Source organism: Eptesicus fuscus, chromosome 10 (genome assembly GCF_027574615.1).
Source record: "Eptesicus fuscus isolate TK198812 chromosome 10, DD_ASM_mEF_20220401, whole genome shotgun sequence".
Lineage (NCBI taxonomy): Eukaryota > Metazoa > Chordata > Mammalia > Chiroptera > Vespertilionidae > Eptesicus > Eptesicus fuscus.
In genome coordinates this window covers 62472231-62484392 of record NC_072482.1, presented here as the reverse complement: position 1 = coordinate 62484392, position 12162 = coordinate 62472231, and the positions used below count along the sequence as shown (strand labels likewise).

General features: G+C 45.1%; 1 protein-coding gene across 4 annotated transcripts in view; it reads left to right on the top strand.

Annotated features, from left to right (window-relative positions):
* The first annotated feature begins 5037 nt into the window (after window positions 1-5037).
* Window positions 5038-12162, top strand: part of FYN (FYN proto-oncogene, Src family tyrosine kinase) — a 206135-nt gene continuing 199010 nt past the window's right edge. For all 4 annotated transcript variants that reach the window (XM_008159381.3, XM_028140293.2, XM_008159451.3 and 1 more), the window contains exon 1: window positions 5038-5536. The gene's annotated coding sequence lies outside the window, so the exon portion shown is untranslated. The remainder of the gene's footprint in view (window positions 5537-12162) is intronic.

Here is a 12162-nt window from a genome sequence, read left to right as displayed (position 1 = left end):
AATGCTGAATAAATGAAAGTTAAAGGATCACTCATGTGAGACACGTTCAAGCAGATATTGCATACCTTGCTGTGGGACCTAGCGTGTCATACTCTTGTGGGGAACAGAGTCATTTTTGGAAAGGAAGAAATTCCTGTTAAATGAGTGGTGACAATCATGTAACATCGGCGTTTGCAGAGGTATGGGTGAACAATTGCAGGGGGGCATTAGTCATTTTTAAAATTCTGGCCCACCCAGCATCCAACCTCTCCTCCTATTTTGGGAAGAATCCTATTACCTGAGTTGGTTGGGGACAAGATCTCACCATTCCTCCACTCCCCCCCCCCCCCCCCAGCTGACAGCTATAGCAAAGGAGAGGAGGATGAAGAGATAGTTTAGAATTCACCTCCAGTAGTGGCAGAAGCCCCTGGCAGTGAGGTCTTCACAGAGCATTCTAATCACTCCTCAGATATGTCTCTGGCTATATCTGAGCCTGCTCATTTTCTGAGCCTGGGCCTTAAGTTTTCCCATTGATTCTATAAACCACTAATATCCTGATAAAAAAAAAAAATTCCTTTCCTGCTTAAATTAGACATAGTTAGTTTCTAATGCTTGTAACCAATAATTTTCTCTTCCTTCTGTATATTTTCCCCCTTGACAACCTGACAGATAAGATATTTGAATTCTTGAAAGTGGTAAAATGCCCTAGCCTCGATCCCCCCTTGCTCCTCCCCAGTAGGGGACATGCAGGAGGCAGCCAATCAATGATTCCCTCTCATCATTGATGTTTCTATCTCTCTATTTCTCTCCCTTCCTCTCTGAAATAAAAAATATACATATTTTTTAAAAACTAAAAAAAAAAAATGTAGTAAGATAATGTTATAAAATCCATGTCTCATACAGATGTAGATCCCTAAAATAATTTGAAAGCTGAAACATTACCTTTGTTTTTTCTTTAGAACTACAATAGACTTTGACATCTGATCACGAAGGGCGCGCGTGCGCGCGCACACACACACACACACACACACACACACACACAGCACCTATTGGCCTCACTGCCTTACTATGTGGCTCTTGAGTATCTCGCCAGAGGTGGCAAATCAGGCTCACCTCACTCAAATAAAATCAGGCCTTGCCAACCTAGGCCTCCAAACAGGGGACTCTGAAGGCCTCTGGTCAAATTATCTTCACAAGGGTGGGGCTTTCTTATGTCTCAGCCACACTGGTTGAGTCTCAAGCACCATCGCTGCATAGAGTGGAGCTAGGAAGTAGATAAGGGTGGGTAATCAAGAAAGGGTCAGAGTGAGAGGTACAACTAGTTAGAGTAAAGGAAAGGAACAGGCCATGGTATGAGAAGAAAGCCTCCTTTGTTAGAATCCCACAATGATTCCTGTAAGAGATCTGTTGGAAGATAACTACTTCGTGAAATTAAGTAGTATTTCTATGTATACCCTCAAAGTTGACTAAGTTTCATTTCCTGACATTTAAATCATATCAGGTAATAAACCAGGCCTTCCCTGGGGAGTCAGGCAAATAATCAAAGATGCCCATCGTCAATCACCACCCCCTTTCCTACTTTCCCTGTGGTCTGGTTGGGATACAGGCCTCTTGTTCTGTAGGTCCAATCCTTCCTGACAGGCCCAGCTTGCCTAGTATGGACACTGGCATGTTGAGAGCACCCACCAGCAGAGGTCAAGTTCTCTAAAACCATGTTCATAATAACACTATTAAGTCTATTCATCTCAGTCTCCACCTTTTTAAACAGGAAGAAAGCTGGAGAGCCACACAACAAGTGGTCTCTGCTGTGGCCCAAGAGAGGCAACTACCCAGTTTGGACAAAATTTAAAAGAAAGAGCAGGTATGAAAGCAGCACCAGAATCCCAGCTTCAGACACTCTGCTGGGCCTCTCCCAAAGGCAGTTTTAACACCATCTACCCCTACCTTCTCCCAAGCTTACACTGGGGTGGGGAATATAGAGAGTCCTTCCCTTCCCACATGAGATTTCCCAGGATCAACTCCTCCTGGCCCAAGGCAAGAATTCCAAGGAGGTGTATATCTTAAGGGTGGTTTTCTGAGAATACCTGACAGTTTATCTTTAAAAAGGAGGAAGTACGCACAAACAGCTTTCATGTCCATTTAGTCTTTACAAAAGTCATGTGAGCTCCTTTTTACTATTTCCCCATGTTACGTATGTGAACATGTGATTTGCCTCATTAAGTGCTCTCAACAGTTGCACTGTGGAGCTGGAATCAAAAACTATCCTATTTGCATTTGATTAGGTACTGATTCTATATTTATTGAAAAAAATCGAAGAAAACAAAGAAAACTTGTCTTCCAAAAATGTAAAATCTCAGTACCTAACCAAATGATAATGGAGGTAATTGAGATCCAGTGCGATTCAGATTTGAAGGCAAAATCCAGTGAGGTTGGGGTGCCTGAATTTTCCAAATATTTACCTCCAGGTTTGAAAATACTTGAAAATTCGCATATGAAGTTATTTTTATGTTTGGAAGTACTTATCTGTGTGAGCAGTTATTTACAATTATGAAAGGAAATAAGTCTCCTATCAGATCCAGAATTAGTGACATTCACCTTGAGTCAGTTTTGAAAGTAATCACTGCGATCAAGATTTCTCCTGAAGTCGGAAAGATAGTAGCAGAGAAGAGATGCCAAGTGTCATGAAGAAAACATTAATTTTATCATTGCTCTTGTTATTTTCGAAATAAACCTACGTTTCTATGGGAGAAAAAAAAAAAACTACTCTAGACCATGCTACCCATAGAAACATAATGTGAGCCACATATGCTAATTTAAATTCTCTAGTAGCTTCATTAAAATTTAAAAGAAATAGGTGAATTAACTTTCGTAATATATTTTATCTAGCATATTATAGTCCGACTATTATCTTCTTAGCATCTAATCAATATTAAATTTAGATGTTTTCTTTTCATGCTACTAGTAAATCTCTGAAACCCATATATCTATTATGTTTACAGCACATCTCAATATAAGCTATACAAATACTCAAGCACATGTCAAATGCTTAATAACCACGTATGGCCACTGGCTGCCACATTGGACAGCCTGGTCCTAGACCAGTGGTTCTCAAGGTGTGGTACCCAGACCAGCAGCATCACCATCACCAGGGAACTGTTAGAAGTGCAAATTCTTGAGCCCCATTCCAAACCTACAGAATCAGAACCTCTGGAGGTGGGACCCACCAATCTGTGTTTTAACAAGTCCCATGTGGTAATTCTGATACACACTAAGGTTTGAGAACCATTGTTCTAGACCCGTGGTCGGCAAAATGCGGCTCGCGAGCCACATGCGGCTCTTTGTCCCCTTGAGTGTGGCTCTTCCACAAAACACCATGGCCTGGGCGAGTCTACTTTGAAGAAGTGGCGTTAGAAGAAGTTTAAGTTTAAAAAATTTGGCTCTCAAAAGAAATTTCAATCGTTGTACTTTTGATATTTGGCTCTGTTGACTAATGAGTTTGCCGACCACTGCTCTAGACAATTGAATTAAAAAAACACACCTAGGCTAGCCATGGCAGGCTAGTACTGAAGAAGAGGAGTCTTTTCTTTTTAGTTAAACAATTCTCTTCTGTGGGAATCTGCTAGTCCTGGTTGTGGTTCCATTTCTTGGGACTATGGAATGAATTACCAGACACATAATTTCATTTATCATTTTATTGAAGGAGAAAACAAAACACAGTAACCTCCCTATGCTATCACCTTGAGTTTAGTTACTAACTTCTCTTGTCCTCAGTTTCCTCATCCATAAAATAGGGATCCTTTAATATATTAGCGACTTTTTAAAAAAGTACTGTGTACAAAAAACGACTCAGCAAAAGTGACTGATATTTTTAAGCTACAGTTAAAAATTAGTGGGCAGGAAAGGCAATGTTACAGATTTTGAGCACAGACAGAAGCCAATTCACTTATATTTCTCAGGACATTAGATTTTATGGGGCGGCGGGGGGAGAGATGGGTTCTTGCCAAAATCATTGAGAATGAATCTGAGCATGCCTTAAAGCAGAACTTTCAGTAAACAGGAATTACCTATGAAGAAAATCAGGAAGCCAAAGCGTTTCTTTGTGTGAAGTTACATCCTGCCATAGAAAAGCTGGATAGGAAATAAAGACTGATGCACTCCCAAATGTATGCAAAACTGGCTATTATTCCATCAAGGAAAATCTGAGCCAAAGCTCAAATTCAGTGAAGGGAAAAAACATAAGAAGATATGAGAAGCCAAAGACAACCAATGGCTGCAATTAAACATGATTTGGAAAAAATATATACAAACAAATCTCCACTCAGTGTTGCAGATTCCTTAATCAATGCCTGTCTTCTCGGCCTCCCCCCCCGCCCCCATTTCAGTAATAATTCCTCCAGACTTTTTGCTTGAAAATAAATATATGTGTGTGTGTGTGTCCACGAAAATAGGAGACTAATAAATTATTCCTAATTCCCCCCTCCTCGTTCTTGTTATTAATAATATTAATTGTGCGTTTCCAAGGTTCTCTTCGCCTTTTCAGGGTTCTGTGATGAGATTCCACCTTGTTCTGTATGCTTCAGTTTGATCAGAGAAAACACTTTCACCACCCTAATACTTCCCCAATTTATCCTTCCACCTTGCAATAAAAAGACACCAGAAAGGCAAGATAGCCCTTTCTCAGACAGTCCCATGGTTTGAGAGAATGGCAGATGTCTTTCTGCAGTGACAGCTGCAACCTTCCGCAAAGCAGAAGCTGCAGTTCACTCTCGCCCCTCCTTCTCTCGCCCTAACTCAGTACCTCACAAGTCCACACAACCCTTAAGAACACACACACACACACACAACTCCAACCTCGCGTCTCTCCAAACACTCAGTGAGCCAGGATGCCGGCTGCCACAGTAACGCTCAACCCACTCGGTGGCCCCACCCACTTCGGTACCGCCCCCGCCCCAACACCAATGGGCGCCGCGCGAAGCTCCCGAGGGGCCCGTGGATAGGGTAGCGCTGCCTGCCACTCTTAGGGTGTGTCCCGCCCCCTTCTCCCAGGGCTGAGGCTGGAGGGGCAGGAGCATCCAGCGCGAGTAGCTGGGAGCAGCCGCAGCAGCGGCGGCGCGTCGTTGCAGTCGCGCCATCTGTCAGAGCTGAGCCGGCGGGGAGGGGGCTGCCGCGGGTGAGGAGGAGGGGTCGTCGGGAGCCGAAGATCGTCGAGACCCGCCCGCCCGCCGGCCGTCCGCGGGAACGGAAGCGAAGCTGCCCTCGGAGCCGCGCGTCCTTCGCCGTCCGGGCGCGCGGCGCTTCACCCCGCGCCCCGAGGGCTCCCCGGGCGCACACAAAGCCGCCGCCTGCACCGCACCACCCGGCGGCCGCCGGCCGCGCCTGCAGAGGATCCGGCCTCCGGGCCGGGGATACCCGGCGCCGCCCCCTCAGCGCCCGCGGCAGGCCCACCGGCTCCCGAGCCCGCCGCAGCCACCGGATCCTCAGGAGCCGCCTCGGCCGCGCGGGAGGAGGGCGGGGAGAGGACCATGTGAATGGGCTCCGGAGCCTGAGTGCCGCACAGGTAAGCGTCCGGGGATGCGCGGCGAGGCCGCGGGGATGCTCCGGGGACCCGGCCGCCGGCGCCCCGCGCGGCGCTGCCCCCGCGGTGGGGCCCGGCGCTAAGGTCTCCGGGTCCTGCGCGCCCTGCGGGGCTCGGGGAGTTGGCCCGGCTCTCAGTCTTCCCGCTGCCGAGCGCGAGGCGGGTGCTGCGCCTCGGTAGCGCAGGAATGGGGGCCCATTTTCCCGTCCGCGAGCGGGAGCCGGGTGAGAATGGGAATCGGCTGAGAGGCGAGGCTGGCCCAGACTCCGCCCCCGCCCTCCTTTCGGGGCCCCCCGCGGGGACCCGGGCTGTGTGTTGTTTTAATGTCAGGGATGATGTAATCACTTAATAATTGATGCCCCGTGCTGCTTCCCTCTCCACCCCACCCCTGCCCCACTCCTCCACCTTTCGGCCTCCTCCTTCGAGGGCCGGCGCCTTCCCCAGCGCATCCTCCTGCCTATTTCTGGCACCTCCCTTGCACTTCCCCCATCCTCCCCTTCACTCTTCCTGTGCCGCCACCCACCCGTCCTTTCCCCGTCCCCAGTGCTGGAGCCTTCGCTCCTCTTCCTCTGCTCCCCACTCTTGCTCCCCCAAGCTCCTTCCTCCCCCCTTCCCTGGTCGCTGGATTTCCTATCTACTTCCCTAGGTCGATGATTGTTTTTATTTGGTCACCTCCCCTCTCTTATCTCTGCGGCCACAGGCGGAGGGGACCGGGCCAGAAAGAGGCCACAGAGCTTGGGCCCAGGCGGAGATTTTGCTGGGACTCAGTGAGAAGAGGGATAATAAAGTCACCCTTCTTGTCCCTCCTCCCCCAATAAATCACACAGACTCTCCGTGTGTGTGTGTGTGTGTGTGTGTGTGTGTGTGTGTGTGTGTGACACAAAGAGCTCTTTCAGTGCCCAGAGAAGAGACGCACAAAGTACCCAAGGATGGGCGCAATGCTTCTTCCTTCTCTTGCTTGGGGCTTCCCTTTCTCTCAGATAAAGCAGTCTTTCCTGCCACATTTACAAAAAAAAAAAAAAAAGAAGAAGAAGAAAAATAAATGGCCCCAGATGCAGGGTAGCAGGTGCTAGCATTTTGCAGTAATCCTGGACTGGCAGTGTTGACTGGCAGCTGCAGTTATTTCTTAGATTCAAGGGGGAAATGATTCCAGCCATCTTAAGAGTTGTTTTACTTTCAAGGTAGCCCTCCCTACCCGTTTTAACCCCCTCTCTTTCGGTGCTAAGAGCTGGAGTGGGATAAATTAATGTGGGGGCAGAAAATTTTGTTTCTGAGTCAGAGAATTAAATTGGTGTTTGATACGAGGGCAGCAGCCTGACTTGCTGCCGCTTCTCCAGTCTTCAGAGTGCTGAAACTGAAGTCTTTGGAAATGAAATCTTGTCTTCCCAGTGTTTTTCCCTTTGCCCTTATAGTAAAACAAGTTCTTGGGGCATTGATAACAGCATTCAATTGGTATTGGGAAGACCACTAGAAACTGTTTCTTTCTTATCTCAGGGTAGCCCTCAGAGGCCCACATCCTTCCTCTCCACCCGAGTGACTGCAATACTTTCCACCCTTCTGCTCTCTTTCTCCTGATCTCTGCCCCATGGGTACGGTGAAGAAGGGATTCACAGACTTTTGGAGGAAGTGGTTTGTTACTATCTCAAGGTTTTGGAGGCACTTAGTTAGCTATGAGCAAAGGATGTAGAGAATCTTTTGACTGAACTTTGAACCATCTGCGTGATGTTCCTATTAAAGAGGAAATGTTAGTGTAAATCTGGGGGCTTAGTGCTACATTTTGTAAGCCAGTAACTATTACATGCTCAATTGATAACGTCAAAACGTAGGTTGAAACCAATGATTCCTACGAGCGTGATTCTTAAACTGTTATAAGTAATAGAACTACCTCAAGTTTGCTCTTCAAGAATTTTATTAGAAAAAGGTTAAGATTAATATTAAACATTTATTTCTGCATTTTCTAAGGACATTCACTGTGGAACTTTTTATATTAAAAAAAAAAAAGCAATAGGGTTAATGAGTGTACTAGAAAAACAAAGAGTTGTTTGTTTGATGCCAGACCCAAGAAGGAAAGTCAGTGCACAGGAAATAGGCATTCTGCTGACCAAGTTAGACTTAATGATAAGGTTGAATGTGAACAAATCTACCCTCAGCTTTCTGCACCTTCACTCTGTGCCTTCTTCTGAGTATGGAATCTCCAACCCCATCTGATTTGCTTGGGTACCATTTCACCTTTAGGGCCCAGTTCAAAAGTCATCTCCTCTATGAAGCTTTCCATCCTTTCTCCTCCAAAACACATCATGCTTCCAATTTTGTTTTCAAACTTCAGCAGCAGACATGTTCGGCATGTGTCTGTTTCCCTCATTCGTTGAGAGAAGGGACCTGGTCTTATTTATCTTTTCTCAACAAATGTGAGTTAGGTCTTTGATATGTGCTAGGCATCTGGATTAATTAGGCTAATTTTAGTAGCTGTAACAAGTAGACCTGCAAAAATATAATGGCTCAAAAGCAATAGATATTTATTATTCTTCATGTGATAGTCCAAAATGGGTGTTTGTGGTCGGTGGGTGGCTTTCTTCCAGGTGTTGATTCTGGGACCCATGTTCTACCGTCTCATAGTGCTCCATTGTAACCTGCTTTCAGCTGGCAGAAAACAAAACAGGGAGTGGAGGGGGTGCACCCACTTTTTAATTACCTTGGTCTGGAAATGACACCCATCACTTCTCCTTCCATCCTTTACATGAGGGCTAGTTCTGTGGCCACTTTTACCTGCAAGGGAGCCTGGGAAATAGAGGTTAGCCCTGTGAGTAGATGAAAGATCAAGAAGAAATGTATTTTTGGCCAGCAGCTTTGCCATATGCTGCCACTCAACAAGGCATAGTCATGGTCCTCAAGGAGTTTGTAGGCTGATGACAAATTAATTGGAGTCTATACCCATCATTGTTTTTGTTCTTTTGGTTTTAGAAGCTCAGATCATTTCATTTTGAACATGTTTCAAAACACTTTGCTTTTTGTCAGTTCAAGTGGCCAGTTCCCTCACAGCAACCCCTTGTGTGATGTGACAGCTCCTGTGTTGCCTTTGGTATTTCATTTTTATTTTTTACTCCAGTAGCACCTTTCTTGGCCTAGTTTTTTATCTGCTCATTTTAGAGACTCCCCAAGTGGCTGCGGGGGTCGGGGGGGGGGGGGGGGGGCCGGGGGCAGTCCTTAGAAATCAGAGTCCAACCTTCTGTTCATTGGAAGAGGAAATTAAGCAGACTCCAAAGGAGAAACTTCTTGCCCCAGGCCATGCTAATGGGAAGGCAGCCTCAGTCAACCCAGCTCTTCAGTCCCACCTGAGTCCCTATGTCACACAGCTACCCTGACCATGTGACTGTGAGCCTTGTGTATTCCTAGGAGGTTAAGTGAGCTTCCAGACCTCCAGGAGCAGGGTGAACTGCTAATGTTCTACAAAGTACAGTCCCTGTTCTCCACAGGCCTCCAAATTATTGGAGCAATTCGGTCTGTACTCGTCATCATACTTAATAATGTACATACTTTTGCTATGAACAGTTCATTATATTCACCTGTTCAGCAAACATTAGGCCAGGATGTTATTGTGTGCAAGGCACTGGGAGATAAGGCCTTGAAAATGAATACCTCTGCTGTCCTTGCTCTTCAGGAGCTCACGGTCTACTAGAGGAGATAAAAATGATTGATAATAGCTAACTTTTATTGAGCATTTGCTATTGTCAAGCACTGTTTAAATTCTAGTCCTAACAATAATGATGTGAAGTAGTTTCATATGTAATCCCCATTTTACAGATGGAAAATTGAAGCAAGGAAAGTTAAGTACTCAAGATCATATAGCCAGTAAGTGGTAGAGTCAGGATTCAGGCCTAATTAGTTTGGTTTCAAAGCCTTTGCTCTTAGCCGCTAGGCAATATGCAAAATACTATATATGGATGTAATGATGATATTAATTAAATGTGTTACATGCCATAAGGGGTGGAGAGGGGTGTAAATGCTTTGGAAATTGATACTCTGCTTGGGAAATAGGACTTTATATTTCAATAAAAAGTAAAATGTTCATTCCCACTTCCACTCCTTCCATTTAGACCAGTGGTTCCCACCGTGGGGCACACGCCCCATAGGGGGACATTTTGATTTTTAAGGGGAGCAATTCGAGAATGAGTTATTAACAGTGAATTTTTTGCATTTCTTATGGTTCTAGGGGCACATATACAGTATATAAATATATGTTGTGACATATTTATGCATTTCAGTTCTCTATTATATGTTTTGAAAATTTGTTTGCCAATTTTCCTATCAATTTATATTATTATTATTATTTTTAACAATTTCTTAGTGACTTCTTCCTCAGTACTTCAGCTGACCTTTTGTCCTTTTATTTTTCTCTTTCATGGAAGCCATGTTCTTTGGAAGCTTGTTTAGACCAAGTTAATGGCCTTTTAGGCTTCCATCACATGAATAGGAGTTCACTTTTTGAATAATAAGAATTATATGTCACAGGGGGGCATCAAGATATTAGAGATGCTTAGGTGGGGCATGGCCAAGAAAAGGTTGGAAACCACTGATTTAGACCCTCATCTGTTGTTCACCTAGAAAATAGAAAATAAGATAAAATTTTTAAATGAGAAAGCACAGCATGTTGATACTGGAAATACCTTTACTCAGTGTGATTATTTTAAGCTGGGTTCTTCTAGTGATCCACAGATAGGTCTCTATGAGATTGTGGATTGTCCTACATATGTACTCATTCAGTAGCATTCCTTTATTGCATCTACCACTTGCCAGGCATTGAGCTAGATGATTCAGGGCCAAAAAGGTACGATCCTGCCTCAAGGAACTTACCTGCAGGAGGAAAACTCTGCCCACTATGATAATCTGCGATTCTAGGGATTCTCATAGGAGCATGGGTACATACAGGAGGGAGCATGACCTCCACAAAGAGAGGGTAGAGGAGGTGTCCTCGAGATGAAGAGTAACAGTCTGAAGAGTAGGAGTCACCTAGTTGAGTGTTGTGTGATGGCTGTTGCCCCAGAAAGAGCAGCCCAGAAGGCCAATGCACAGACCTTCTGGGAAACTTCAAGAAGTTCAGGGTAGGTGGGCGGGAGATGGACAGAGGGAGAAGATAGGGCTGGAGGAAAAACTGAGAATGTTCTTGTATTTTGTCAGGAATGCCATTTAAGTGTTGTAAGTGGAGACACTGCCTTGATCTGATCTTAACTTATAAAGATCCTTTGGCCACAGTGAGCTATTGACCAGTGGTGGTCAAGATGGAGGAAAGATAATTATGGAAACTCAGATGAGCAGTAGATGAGGGGGTCTGGATGGAGCAAAAGAGGCAGAATAAGAGAGAGTGAGATAGATATGGAGGGGCCAGAAGAGGGGTCCTTGGGAATTGGGTGAAGAGAGACACTGAGACGCATCAATTCAGTAGGAAAAGCTGGTGTGTGTAAAGTGATGACTTTGTCATGAATACTTCTCTCTTCCAGGTCCAGGTATTTCATTGGCAATTGAATAGATGGGTCTGGAGTGAGGAGTAGGACTGAAATGTAAATCTATCAGCAGCAAATTACAAAATACTTCAAGCCCTAGATGTGGGTGGTATCACTCAGAGAGAGCATAGAGATAGAGCAGTCAGGGCTGAGAGAGAGCCTGGGAACAGAGGAGAAGGGGGAGGAGAAGCCCAGGCCCTGAGTGAGAGAGGGACAGCGGGAGGATTGGGCAGGCCCTGGGGAGCGAGGTGTCCCTGATCCCCAGGGGGCGGAGGGTATGCTCAGATATTAAGCAAGATTAAGAATGACAAGTACAGTTGCAGCAGCATCAGGGGAATAGGGGATGGAAGTCTACAACTCTACTGCTCCCCAGACCAAGGTAGAAATAGATGTCAAAACCTGCAGAACATACAACCCTAAAGGGCTTAGAGATCATGTAGTCCAACATGTCCATTTTACTGATAAGGGAAGGTGAGCTCCAGAGAACTAAGTGACTTAACCAAGGTGGCAGAGTTACCGCTGAGAGCCAGATGTCAAGCCTTTCAGCCCAGGGCCATACCCGGGGTATGGTCCTGGCTCAGTCCCTCCCAGCTCTGTGAGCTGGATCAAGTTACCTAATTTCTCTGCCTCCCTTCCTTCACCTTTAAAATGTGGATAATGGTTTGTACCTCAAATATTTGCTGTTAGGATTCAATGAGTTAATAAATATAAAGCACTGAGAATAGTACCCCCCACACAGGAAAAGCTGTGTGTTTGCTACTGTTGTTAAAGTGTGTGTGTATATACACAACGTTTACATATATACACATACATACATATAGCATATATGGCCCCTTAGGGAAGGGAGGATGAACATGTATTGTGTGCATAAAAAAGAAATTTTGAATATTTTAGAAAGGGATATGGGTGATTGCCAATTCTGGATTAAGAGTTATTGGGAAAAGGTAGAAAATTAATTTATATAGTATGCTTGAAAACAGCATTTTTAGCAAGTGTTCTTAAAAAATGCAGAGCCTTTTTATTCTTGAGAATAGAAAACAAAAGCACTTTGAAGTTAGCCCTGTAAAAGGGTTTCTCTATTTTAGTCAGATAATCAGAATTTTGACCTAT